We start from the raw sequence: 14,452 nt of genomic DNA on the forward strand, positions 1-14,452 counted from the left end.
GAATGCCAAATCTACGTTTGCCTAAAAGACTGTTTTACAGACAACTCACAAAAGGCAAGCACTCAGATGAAGGGTCAGAAGAAGTGGTACAAGGACACTCTGAAGGTCACTCTGGAGAACTTTAAAATCAGTTAAATGACATGGGAGACACTAGCAAAGGACCATCTAGAATGGCCTGCCCCTATCAAAGAAGAAGCTGTACTCTTGGAGTAAAGCAGAATTTCAGTAGCTAAAACAACAACAACAAAAACCCCAAACCATGAGATGTACATTATTTGGAGACATCTGCACTCAAAATATTCATATGGACTATTTGTGCCTAACCTGTGGTAGAGCCTGCTGAGCTTATATTTTTTTTGATCAGCCACATTTGGACACACTGTACCTTGACTCCAACATAGTGATGTTATTTTGGTACACTTTGAGAGTAAAAGACAACAACCAACCAACCAACTTGAAAGGTGGGGATATGGAGTCTGTAATATTTGCAGATTTTCTTGCCTTCTCCTCACCTCAAGTTCCCTAATAAGTCCACTATTCCCCTTGAGATTAATGAGTCAAGTGGGGGGACGGAGCCAAGGTAGCAGAGAGGAGACACGTCTTTTTCTGAGCTCTCCCTGACATCCCTCAGATTAACAACAAATCAAGCCTCTGATCTGGTTTTGGAGTGACAGAACCTACAAATATTTGAAGTGTAATAAATTTCCTGCAGAAGATAATTTGGAAGATCTTCAGAAAAGGTCTAGTTCAATCAGGCATGGAGGGAGGCAGGCTGAGCACAGGCAATTGAGTGCAGGCAGTGCAGAGACCCAGGGTGTTGTGCATTCCTCACTCTGGGGAATCTACCAGGAGGAATCTATAGCAGTGTTGGCTACTCTGTCCTAGTTGCAAGCCAGTAGATCAGCAGATTAACTGTGAAACATCCAACACAAATGCAAAGCAAATAGTAGCTCCTATATCCCTGAATATCATAGAACCTGACCATGCCCACCCAGCTCCAAAAGTTAGTCAGCACTGGCCCAGCACTGTTACCTGTAGAGGAATCTTAGACAATCTCTCCTTTGCCCTAAAAGCAGGTTTCAATATTAAAAAAAAAAACCCAGCAAAAAAGCAAAAAGAACTCTGACCATAGATAGCTTTTATGGAGAAAGAGATGACACAAAGCAGATTGTCTCCACATGAAGCCCCAAAGGTTGACATCTCACAAGGCTCTCTTGAAAGAATTCAAAAAGGATCTTAAAAGAGAAAAGAAAAATGGGGAAAGAAAATGAGAACTTTGCAAGAGGGTTTAAAAAAGGAAACACAGAAATTATCTGAAGAAAACCACTTAAAAATAGATTTAATGAAATGGAAAAATATAACTCCTTACAAAATAGTTTTGACAAAATGGAAAAAGAAAACTTGTTGAAAAACAGAATTTGTGAAATGGAAAAAATCCTAGAACAAAACAACTCATTTAAAAATTGAATTGGCCAAATACAAAAGGAGCTAAAAAAGGTAACTGAAGAAACTAATTCACTAAAAATTAGAACTGAACAAAGGGAAATGAAATGACTCAATGAGACTTCAAGAATCAGTCAAACAAAATCAAAAAATTGGGAAAAAAATGTAAAATACCTCATTGGAAAAACAACTGACCTGGAAAATATATTTGGGAGAGACAATCTAAAGATTATTGGGCTTCCCGAAAAACCTTGATGAAAAAAAGAGCCTAGACATTATCTTTCAGGAAATCTTGAAGGAAAACAGCTGTGATGTCCTTCTAGAATCAGAAGATAAAATAGCCATTGAAAGAATTTACTGATCACCTTCTGAGGAGACCTCAAAATGAAAACTCCAAAGGAATACTATAGCTAAATTTCAAAATTATCAGAGTAAGATAAAAATATTGCAAGCAGCGGGAAAGAAAGCCTTCAATTACGAATTGCTACAATCAGGATTACCCAGGGCCTAGTAGCTTTCACCTTATAGGATCAAAGGGCCTGAAATCTGATAATCCAAAAGGCAAAGAAACTTGTATTGCAGCCAAGAATCAACTATCCAGATAAATTGAGCATTATCTTTCAAGGAAGATGATGGACATTCAATGATACAGGTGAATTTCATTTACTTCTGATGAAAATACCAGAGCTGAACAAAAAATTTGACCTCCAAATATGAAACTCAAAAAAAGCATAAAAAGGTACAAAGGAAAAAACTCTTGAGAACTATATATCTGTTATAGGTATACTTAGGTATAATTTGATTTTACTTGATAATATGAAAAAGAAACTAGAGGTGGAAAGGGGATTGTACTGAAAAAGAGGAAAATGGAGGTAAAATGAGGGAAATTACATCTCATGAAGAGGCAAAGAAGATCTGTTATAATTGAGGGAAAGAAGGGAGGGGGGGAATGAACATTGTGTGAATCTTACTCTCGACAGATTTGGATCAAAGAGAGAATATTAGACATTTTTGGTTTCACAGAGAAACTTGTAGGTGAGAAGTTAAGGAGGTAAACAGAATATAAGAAAAGTTAGGTATGATAGGTCTTTGGAGAAAATTTATTTTTTACTGGGGCAATTGTGGTTAAGTGACTTGCCCAGGGTCACACAGCTAAGAAGTGTTAAATGTCTGAAGCCAGATTTGAACTCAGGCTCTCCTGACTTCAAGGCTGGTGTTCTATATTGCATCAGCTAGCTGCCCCCTTTGGAGAAAATTGAATGGAGACAGAAAGGAGTACACTTTTTTCTTGGTGATTCATGGAACCTATACAAAAATTGACCATAAGGGCATTAAAAACCTCAAAATCAAATGCAGAAATAATAAATATATTTTTTTCAGATCATAATGCAATAAAAATTACATGCAATAAAAAGCCAGGGGAAAATAAAAAAAATTAGAAACTAAATAATCTAATCCTAAAGAATGAATGAATGAAACAACAAATCATAGATACAATCAATAATTTCATCCAAGATAATAATAATGAAACAACATACCAAAATTTGTAGGGTGCAGGAAATTTTATAACTCTAAATGCTTACTTGCATAAAATAGAGAAAGAGAAGATCAATGAATTGGGTTTTGCAACTAAAAAAGCTTGAAAAAGAACAATTTAAAAAAAACCCAATTAAATATCAAATTTGAAATTCTAAAAATAAAAGGAGAGATTAATAAAATTGAAAGAAAACTATTGAATTAATAAAATCATGAGTTGGTTTTATTAAAAAAAACCCCAACAAAATAGACAAACCTTTAGTTATTTGATTAGAAAAAGAAAAAATCAAAATTTTAGTTTCAAAAAATGAAAAGGAAGAACTTTCTACTAATGAAGAGAAAATTAGAGCAACAATTAGGAGTTATTTTGCTCAACTATATGTCAATAAATCTGATAATCTAAGTGAAATGGAGAAATATCTATAAAAATATAGATTAACAGAAGAGGAAATAAATTTCTTAAATAGTCCCATTTTAGAAAAAGAAATAAAACAAACTATTAATCAACTCCCTAAGATAAAGTCTCCAGCACCAGATAGATTTACATGTAAATTCTACCAAACATTTAAAGAACAATTAAGTCCAATACTATGAAAAATACTTTGAAAAAGTAGGGGAAAAGGAGTCCTACCAAATTTCTTTTCTGACACAGCTATGGTACCCATACCTAAACCAGGTTGAGTGAAAACAGAGAAAGAAAATTATAGACCAATTTTCCTAATGAATATTGATGCAAAAATCTTAAAATAATAGCAATGAGATTATCCCCAGGACAATACATTATGACCAAAAGGGATTTATACCAGGAATGCAGGGCTGGTTCAATATTAGGAAAATTATTAGCATAATTGACTATCAATAACCAAATTAACAAAAACCATATTATCTCAATAGATGCAGAAAAACATTTGATAAAATCCAACATCTATTCCTAATAATACATACATATAATACATAATAATAATAATATATACATATAATATACTATAGAGCATAGGAATAAATGGACTTTTCCTATTTAAAACCATCAGCAAGCATAGGTAATGGGGACAAATTAGAACTATTAGAAATAAGATTAGGGGTGAAACAAGGTTAACCATTATCATCATTACTATTCAGTATTGTATTAGAAATGTTAGCTTTGGCAATAAGAGAAGAAAAAGAGATTGAAAGAATTAAAGTAGGTAATGAGGAAACCAAATTATCACTCTTTGCAGATGATATGATGGTATGCTTAGGAATCCTAGAGAATCAACCAAAAATTACTAGAAATAATTCACAACTTTAGCAAAGTTGCAGGATACAAAATAAATTCATATAAATCGTCAGCATTTTTGTATATTATCAACAAAGTCCAGCAACAAGATATACAAAAAGAAAAATTCCATTTAAAATAACTGACAATAATGCAAAATATTTGGGAGTCTATCTACCAAGGCAAAGTTGAGAACTATATGAACCCAACTACAAAAGACTTTCCACACAAAGTTATATCTAATCAATTGGGAAAATGTCAAGTGCTCATGGGTAGGCTGAGTGAATATAATAAAAATAATACTACCTAAATTAATCTACTTATTTAGTCTCATACCAATCAAACTCCCAAGAAATTATTTTTCAGATCTAGAAAAAATAGCAAATTTCATATGGAAGAACAAAAGGTCAAGAATTTAAAGGGATTTAATGGAAAAAATTGCCAATGAAGGTGGCCTACCTGTGCGAGACCTAAAACTATATATACATATATTATATTATATAATATATATGTATATAATGGTCATCACAACCATTTGGTACTAAGAAATAGAGTAGTCAAACAGTGGAATAGGTTAGGTTCACAAGACAAAACAGTCAAAGACTATAGTAATCTAGTGTTTGACAAACCCAAAGACCCCAGCTTTTGAACTAAGAACTCACTATTTGACAAAAACTGCTGGAAAAATTGGAAACTAGTATGGCAGAACCTAGGCATTGACATCTAACACCATATACTAAGATAAGTTCAAAATGGATTCATGATTTAGACTTAAAGAGTGATATTATAAGTGATATTGTTATATCCCATATTCTTCTAATACAGGATAGTTTACCTCTCAGATCTGTGGAGAAGGAAGGAATTTGTGATCAAAGAAGAACTGGAACTCATTATTGAACACCAAATTGATAATTTTGATTATATTAAGTTAAAAAATTTTTGTACAAACAAAACTAATGCAGACAAGATTGGAAAGGAAGCAATAAATTGGGAAAACATTTTTATATTCAAGGGTTCTGATAAAGGTTTCATTTCTAAAATATATAGAGAATTGACTCAAATTTTTAAGAATTCAAGCTATTCTCCAATTGATAAATGGTCAAATGGACAGTTTTCAGGTGAAGAAATTAAAACTATTTCTAGTCATATGAAAAGGTGCTATAAATCACTATTGATCAAATTAAGACAACTCTGAGGTACACTATTAGATGATAGGAAAAGATGATGATGAATGTTGGAGGGGATGTGGGAAAACTGGGACACTAATTGTTGGTGCAATTGTGAACTGATCTGGACAGCAATTTGAAACTATACCCAAAGGGTTATCAAACTGTGTATACCCTTTGATCCAGTAGTATTTCTACTGGGCTTATATCCCAAAGAGATCTTAAAGGTGGGAAAGGGACCCATATATGCAAAAATGTTTGTGACAGCCCTTTTTGTAGTGGCAAGAAACTGGAAACTGAGTGGATGCATATCAGTTGGAGAATGACTGAATAAGGTATGAAATATGAATGTTATGGAAAGAAACTTACAGGAACTGATGTTAAGTGAAATGAGCAGAACCAGGACATCATTTTACTAGGCAATAGTAAGAATATAAAATGATCAATTCTGATGGATGTGGCTCTTTTTTTTTTTTTTTCCTTTCTATTTCCTAGCTGAGGCAATTTGGGTTAAGTGACTTGCCCAGGGTCACACAGCTAGGAAGTATTAAGTGTCTGAGACCAGATTTGAACTTAGGTCCTCCTGACTTTAGGAGTGGTACACTACTACGCCACCTAGGTGCTCCAGACATGATCTTTTCAACAATCAGGTAATTTAGACCAATTCTAATGATCTTGTGATGTTGAGAACCATTTGCACCCAGAGAGAAGACTGTGGGAACTCAATGTGGATCACAATATAGCATTTTCATTTCTTTTCTTGTTGTTTGCTTGCATTTTGTTTTCTTTCTCATTTTTCCCTTTTTGATCTGATTTTTCTTGTGCAGCAAGATAATTACATAAATATGAATGCCTAAAGAAAAAGAAAAGAAAAATAAAGAATGTAAAAAAAAAAAGATTAATAAGTCAAGGGCTAAGAAGTTAAATGAGTCAAATTATCTTACAAGGAAGAGAAAAATTAGCTTGTTCACTTTTGTTATTTTTACACGAGACAGAAACATTGAAAGGACAGGTGCTGTCTTGGAATCCTGAAGATCTAAGACCAAACTTGATCTCAGACATTTACTGTGTGATCTTGGGCAAATGACAACCCTGTTTGCTTCAGTTTCCTCATCTGTAAAATGAGCTGGAAAAGAAAATGGCAAACCACTCTAATATTTTTGCCAAGAAAATTCCTGAAGAGTTGGAAACAACTAAAATGATTCATCAACATAGATGTTGATATATAGAGAAAGAATATCTGGTCTACTAGTCCTTAGCAGCTTTGTCTCCATCTGTCAGCTGCTGGCCAATTACTCACTTATACTATTGATTGGTTTGGTCAATTTTATTTAACCTTGTGAATCTCAGTTTGCTCACTTGTAAACTGGATTAGATGATCTTTCACTTGAACATTTTGTGACTTTATGCTATCCTGATTTTTAGTGAAAATGGGAAAGGAGAAAGAGGAAAGGTTGAGACAGGGAAAACCTCATTGGTTCAGGGTCAAGGAAGGGGCAATCTAGGGACCAATGGGATAAGTGAAAGCAAACAACAGATCCTGAAACTATAGACAATGTAACTTTTTGAAAATCAGGCTACCATTAAGAGAACCCAGGAAAGTGAAGTTGGGATTTTTCTTTTTCCTTTTTTACTTAATTCTAGTCATTTCTCCTCTGCCTTTGACATAAATTCTGCTGAGTCTCTGAGTGAAGGAAAATTCAGTGCAGGTATGTAAAATATATGTTTCTGGGCAGGATTTTGTGTCTCTTTTGATTATTCTTCTAGATGTTTCTTCGTCCCTCTTTCCTTTCTTTAGTTTTTGAAAAATTGACCCCCAGTTTTTTCTTGTTTTATCTTTTCTATCTCTGCCATGTACTCTTTTTAATTTCATAAACTGCACTTCCCCACTTTCATATCTGGTGTCTTGCTGTTTAGGCATTTCTTTTCATCTTGCTCTTATCCCTTTGTCACCCCAGCTTAAAGGTTTCTGCTTTTTAGTTTCTGCATTTTTTCTCCCTTTCCATTTGTTGTTGTTCTATCTAATAATATAGGACAGACCTATATTCTTGCCCTAAGAGCAAGACACATTCATTCTCTCCTTAATCCAGAGAAAGTTTTAGCTGGTTCTTTTAGCCAAGAAAGATCTTTGAAGGTGGTAATTTCTCATAGGTGTTGAGGTCCTGGGACCTTTTTTGGAAAGGTGGAAACTCCAGTGTGCTGGAGTTTAAAGAGATTGCAGGTAGGTCATCAAATCCATTTTTCTTCTAGAATTTTCTCCTTTATTTCTTCATGAGAGTGAAGCCATTACAAGTTACTTTCTGCATACCGTCAGACATCCTGTATATAGGAACAGGATGACCTGGGACAAATGGCTTTTAGACCTTAATCTCTCTGAGCTTCTGATTCCTCATTTGTAAAATGGAGTTGAACTCAGTGAGCCTTTAAGTCCCTTCTAGCTCTATGATCCTATGAATCTATAATTTTTTTCTTGTAAAGAGATTTGGGTATAGTTTCTCCATTGTCATCAAGTGGGCTTCCCTGATAATCTAGAAGGTTCCTTTCTATGAAAACAAAGAATAATGAAAATGTATCAGTAAGGCTCACCAGATGGTAAGCTTCCTGACCTGGAAGGAATGTTTTATTTAATCTTTGTGTCTCCACCAGGAGCTAGCACAAGACCAACATTCAGGGATATACTAGTAAATGTTTAATAATTGGCTCTCTGAGGAAAAAAAAATATGCAGGAAATACTTATAAGATTAATCTGCATTAACATTTTTACCACTTTCTAAAACTGAACAATCAGTAAAGCAATAAATGAGTCCCTTATTTGTAGCATTTGCTTTTTAAGCAGTTAAGTGGCTTTGTGAATAGAATGCTGGGCCTCGAGTTAAGAAGAACTGAATTGAAATGTAGCCTCAGATTCTTACTTGCTGTGTAACCCTGGGCAAGTCTGTTTGCCTCAATTTCCTTATCTGAAATGGAGACTATAATAATATTTAGTTTCCAGAGTTGTTTTGACAATCAAATGAGATAATTGTAAAGGACTTGGCACAATGCCTGGTATGTAGTAAGTTCCATATAAACATTAACTATTATTATTATTTTCAAGGTACAAATGCTCACATTAAAAATGAACAATTTCATTAGAGGTGATTCTGGAAACATGGTAGACATATAATAGTGTGTTGGGGAAATTAAAGCTCAGGGTCAAAACCCAGAGCTTATCCCAGCTCTTTACTGCTCAGTCAGGAGAATGTGTATTTAGAGGTGGAAGAGACTTCAGAGTTTATCTAGCCCAACCCCAATCATTTTATTAAATTTTATTTTATTTTTTGTGAAGTAATTGAGGTTAAGTGAGTTGCTCAGGGTCATACAACTAGTAAGAGTCAAGTGACAGAGGCCACATTTGAATTCAGGTCCTCCTGACTCCAGGGCCAGGGCTCTATTCCTTGTACCACCTAGTTGCCTCTTCAATTGTTTTATAGGAAAGTGATCTTGATTTACACAGATAGTAAAGGTAAGAGACAGGATCTGAACCCAGATTTTCTTGCTCCCAAGCCAGAAAGAGTATGTAGAAAGGGGTTGGGGGAAAAGATTTTCTGATCTTTCAGATCTGTTTTCTATTTTTCTCATGGCTGTTCTGTCTCGATATCAATTCATAAGAATCCCCCCTCCCCCCATCCTTAGACAGAAAATCCCCTATGAATTTGAAACAAGCCTTGTGTCTGGGGATCAACCTTCCTTATTGCTCTAAAAGGATGTTTATTATAATTTTGTTATATTATATTATGTTATATTGAATATGGGGACTATATTCAAGCTAATATGTTTACTTTGTTAAGGGCTTTTTCTTCTTTTACCTTTTTCTATCTTCCCAGGCTCAGACTAAGAAAGAAGCAGGACAGTTGCTATTCATCATGAAGTGGCTTTTTGTATCCTTTGCCCTCATTCTTATCATCACCGGTGAGAGAAAATGGATATTAGGCAGTGCTTCCTTCAGGAGGGACCTGGAATCCAGGGGATAGGGAAAAGTGACATTTTTCTCATACTGGGAGGGACCTGTGAACCAATATTTCTTGTGTGGCCTGAGGCTCACTTCCTTGCCTTTGAGGCTATTGAGAAGAAGGTAGAAATGGAAACCCATAGCAGAAGTTTAGACTCTGCAAATCACATGGTGATGGGGGTGGGAGTGGGGATGGGGGTGTAGGAGGGCATGGAGATTAGGCAGATTAGGCAGAAATTCCAATACCTGCCTCAGTAATGAGGACTGATTGTGCTGTTTTTGTCCTAAATTAATTTCCTCTTCTGTGTCATGGAGGTTCTGAAGTTCTGCAGAGTCAGAAGGTGTTAGGATACCAGGCATATGTTGCATTGATGGCTAAAAGAATTCAGTCTGCAAACCAAGCAAAGGCTTTTATTGAGGTGTATGCACTCAATAGGCAGGCTAGACTCCTTGAAGGAGTTAGCAGACTAGCAAAGCAGGACAAGGATATTTACAGAATAAATTGTGCTGATTACATCATAAGATAGGTAGATTTTGAGGTTACAGGAGGGGTTTGCTAACATGGGGAGCCCTAAAGCCTTGGTGGAACTGAGCATGCAGTGAAGCCCACTCAGAGGATTATTAATGTATAATAAGTATATTATAAGGAGGTTGCCTGCACTATGAGTTCACCCAAAGGACAGCAGAGAAGTGATGTAAATTGTGTTCCCTTTAACCTTTTTTTGGGGGAGGGGCTGTGTCTCCTTTAATCTGTCAGAGAAAGGAGATTTGGGGTCTTAAGCTCTCCCCTGGGAAGGGCACACTCTTCTGTCCTTAAGGGAAACACCCTATGGAATCTCATTCAATTGGAGATCTTGGTCAGGTACATAATTACCACCCTCTATTGAATTGAAGATTAAGTCCCTGGGAATCACTCCCAGTGGCTCAAACTCCCAGTTAAGTTAAGATCTCATTCGATTGGAAATATTATAGTCAATAGTCCTTTATTATGTGGCTCAAACTGCTTCCCAACCCCAGGCCAACATTTACCCAATATAATCAAGCATTGGTCAACCTATCTTCACAGATATCCTAACAGGACCTTGCCCACTGTTGAAGATATCATCTTCTCAGTGTAACCCACCTTTGCTATATTCCTTGCCCATTAGGAAGTCTGTTTTCCTAGTAAGCTGGCTTCTTAGTGTAATTAAATACCATTCTCTGCCACAAATCTCATGCCTGTATTTATTGGAGTTTGCGAATTCTTTCACAAAGCCTGCCACAGGCCAAGAGGATCCCATTGCTGTTAGGGGATCTCTTTTCTCTCTAGTCTCATATCTCATCATTTACACCTCATCATTTGGGGATGGGGATCCTCAAGAATCTGGCCGAGGTAAAGCCTCTTCTTGTTGTCTGTTTTATAGCTAGGACACCCAAAAATTTCCAGGAAAGATTTGGGTCATCATTGGAGCTTTAAAGATTGAGCAGAATTCTCTGAGGATGCCTGAAAATGGGAATTCCTCTGGTCTGACAAAAGCCTCCTTTAATCAGGGAGTCTTTTATCATCTCTCCATCTCTGGGGATGATGCTTAGAGCCGGACAAGGTGCTAAAGAATCAAGGAAATCTGGGGCTTGTAGCAAAATGGGACAATCTCTCCCCAAGGATTCTCCCTTAGAAAGTCTCTCAAAAAACAAAGACAAATTTGGTTTAAAAGATCTCAAAACTAAAAAGCTTGAATTAAAATAGCATTGTAGGATGCTGCTTAAATTTGCTGGAAGGAAATCAAATATTCTCCTTTCTGCTCCTCTAGGGACATGGGAGCTCTCCTCTGCACCCCTATGCAGTTCTATAAGGAGGCTTCTGAATCCCTTTTAGAACAGGACCTTATGTCCAGCAATATCTCTTTAACTCTATCCCCCTCACCTGAACCAGATCCTGAATCTTCTCAACCCCATTTCTCTGATTACATGGAGTGGGACCTCTTTTTCTCCTCCTCAGGATACTGATTTTAACCTCTCTCCTCTGGGAGAAATAGCAGACTCTCAGGATAAGACAATTAGAGTAGAGGTGACTCTTTTAATGTCAAACCTCTCCCAGACTAAGGAAAACTCTGGCCATTACTTTTGAGGACCCCACCCAGGTTTTTGAGGGGTCCAAGGCCAATGTCCTCCTTGATCTGTTCTGGGGAGATGTTAATATTAAACCAGTGGTTCTCAAACTTTTGTTTTCAGTATCTTTATCCTATTAAAATTATTGAGGATCTCTCCAAAGCATTTTTGTTTATCTGGATTGTATTTATAGACATTTACCATATTGGAAATAAAAACTATTTTTGAATTTGTAGACCCTCTAAACTGGTTTCAGAGATCCCCAAGATTCTCTAGACTGTATTAAACAATCTGCCCCAGATATATAAAGGAAACTGCAGAAGCCAGCTTTGGGCCTTCAAATTTCTCCCCCTCAGCTGCTAGAAACAGCTGAAGTCTTTAATGATAAGGATCAAACGGTAACAGAGGAGAGAGGCCATAGAATTAAAGCGAGATTTGAAAAAAGGTCCCTACTCTTGGCTGTTGACATTTCTGGGAACCACAGAGATTTGTGCTTTAGGTGTCATGGAAACTGTCTGAGGAAACTCCCCAGTCCTTGTCCTGAGTTTGAGCAGAAGGAGCACTGGAAGAGGGATTGCCTATAGGAGCCAAGCTGCACCTCCTCCCGCCCAAATGCCCTGCTTTCCAGCAGGAGTTTGAAGTTTGGTCAAGCTTCCCCTCGCTCCACCACGACAATGGAATCCTGGTTATCCCCAGATATGGCTGGTAGGACCATTGAATTTCTTTTTGCTATGGGGGAGACTTCTTCCTTCTCATTCTAGCACTCTGGTCTGACTTGCCCCTGCCCTCTATAGAATGGGGATTGCAGGGGAACTTAAGAACTGTTTTGAGACTCTTCCTCTGCCTCACCAGCTTGGATGATCTGTCATTTAAATGCTTGTTTCTTATTATTCCCTCCTATCCTGCTCCCTTATTGGGGCATGATTTAATGGTGAAATTGGGGACCTAATTTTCTCTTTTCAGATCTCCTGATGATCTTTTTGGGCTGCTCTCAAAACTTTCCTATATTTCCTCTGAAATCTAGGAGAAAATAAGATTTCTTTGCTCCAGCCTTAGCCAGGATTGAAATACAGTCCTGAAAGACAGGGCCACGCCCTGGGTGATCCCAGACCAGTTGCCTAGAATGACTCTTGTACCTTAAAGAAGAAACCTCAAAACTAACTTTGGGACAGTCATTAGAGGTTTTAACCCCCTATCAGGTTCAGAGCATTTTAGAAACCAAAGGATCAGTGGCTTGCTGGTGAGAGGCTTGCTAGATATCAAGCTCTCCTACCAGACCTGACTCTTTCGGTGTGTCACACGCTTAATCTTGCCACTTTGCTCCCTGACACTACCCAGTTGGAAGACATCATTCATAATTGTGAGGAAGTTTTAGATTCGTCTACTCCAGCTGACTTAACTTAAAGGACATTCCTCTTGACAACCCAGATGGTGAATGGTTTACAGATAGGTCGAGCTTTCTTGAAAATGGGAAAAGGTGGGATATTCTGTGGTGACTCTCAATGGCACCCTAGAAGCTAAGCTTTTGCTTGCTGAGACCTCTGCCCAGAAGGCTGAATCCATTGCCCTAACCAGAGCTGGGAAAGGAATGAGAGTGAACATCTATACTGACTCCAAATATGCTTTTCTTTGTAAAGCAAGTTCTCCATTCTACTTCAATGTTTCTAAGGGACCTTTTAAGAGGAATGCCTCTGACTGGAACTCTCCCTAACCTATAATTCTCTCTACTTGATGGTTAAGCCTTTTTAAGCACTATGGTGGGTCTTGCACTCTAGACCACTTAAGTGCTCCTTTCACTATATATAAAACCAGTGCCTCAAACACTGCCCCCACCCCTTCAAGGAGTCAAAGACGGGGATTTGGGGAAAATATTCTTTGGTACTTAAAGGCATAGGATTTCTAGTACCTTGGGTGGGATACTTAGAACATGAAAACATCCTTTTCAACCTGATTGCCACAATCAACCAGCTGGCCAATGAAACTGCCTACTCTCTCCGGGAGATCCAAGAATCTTTGGAGTCTCTTGCTAACATGGTTTTAAGATAACTGAATGGCCTTGATTATCTTCTTCCTCAAGCAGAGGTGTTTGTATTCTGGTCAATACCTCTTGCTATATATATTAACAACTAAGGGAAAGTTGAACTTCATACTGGGAGAATCTTAGAGAAAGCTGGCTGGATGTAAGACATTCATGGAAAACTCCTCACTCCCTTCCCTCTTCCCCTCCCCCCCATGCTCTGTCTTCCTCTGGGTGGGGTTCCTGGCTATGGTCTCTATTAACCTCTATACTAACTCCATTTCTAATTATTATTATTATTATTATTTTACTCATTTTTACTCCTTCTTAACATTTCAGCTAGGGAGCTCTGTGGATGTGGATGATGTGCCATCAACACCCCAAAGGAGGCCACAGATGGGACCTGATGCATTTTTTGCAAAAGTCCCATTCGCATTATCATTTCCACCCTGGATGACACCCCACTTTTAATTTGCTCTGAGATTTGGTTCTTTTAGGCTTTAAGCTACAAATCTCTAACTGCTCCTTCAGTCTGGAGATCATGGGATAATTGACTGGGACACACAACATCCCTTAGATGCTGCTGCTACTGTCTTCAGATCTCACACTTCCCTTCCTGGCCGTTCCCCAGTGAAAGTAGGGACAGCTCTACAACCCTTGTCAGTTTGAAATAACTACTGAAGATGAGACCTTCATCCCATTACCCCAAGTAAATTTTGGTCTGAATTGATGGGGGGGAAAGGGCCCTGAGACTGTGTCCCTTTTAATCTGTGGATGAAGGGTGATTGGAGGTCTCAAGCTCTCCCCTGGAAAAAGCACAACTTTCCCAGATTACAGCCTTTCCAAGTTAAGTGGTCTCATTCAATTGGAGATCTTGGTCAGAGACATAATCACCACCCTCTATTGAACTGGAGATTAGTTCCTTGAATGGCTCTCAGCTCATGGGCCTGGGAAAACCC

The sequence above is a fragment of the Antechinus flavipes genome, chromosome 4 (genome assembly GCF_016432865.1).
Source record: "Antechinus flavipes isolate AdamAnt ecotype Samford, QLD, Australia chromosome 4, AdamAnt_v2, whole genome shotgun sequence".
In the NCBI taxonomy this organism is placed as follows: Eukaryota; Metazoa; Chordata; class Mammalia; order Dasyuromorphia; family Dasyuridae; genus Antechinus; species Antechinus flavipes.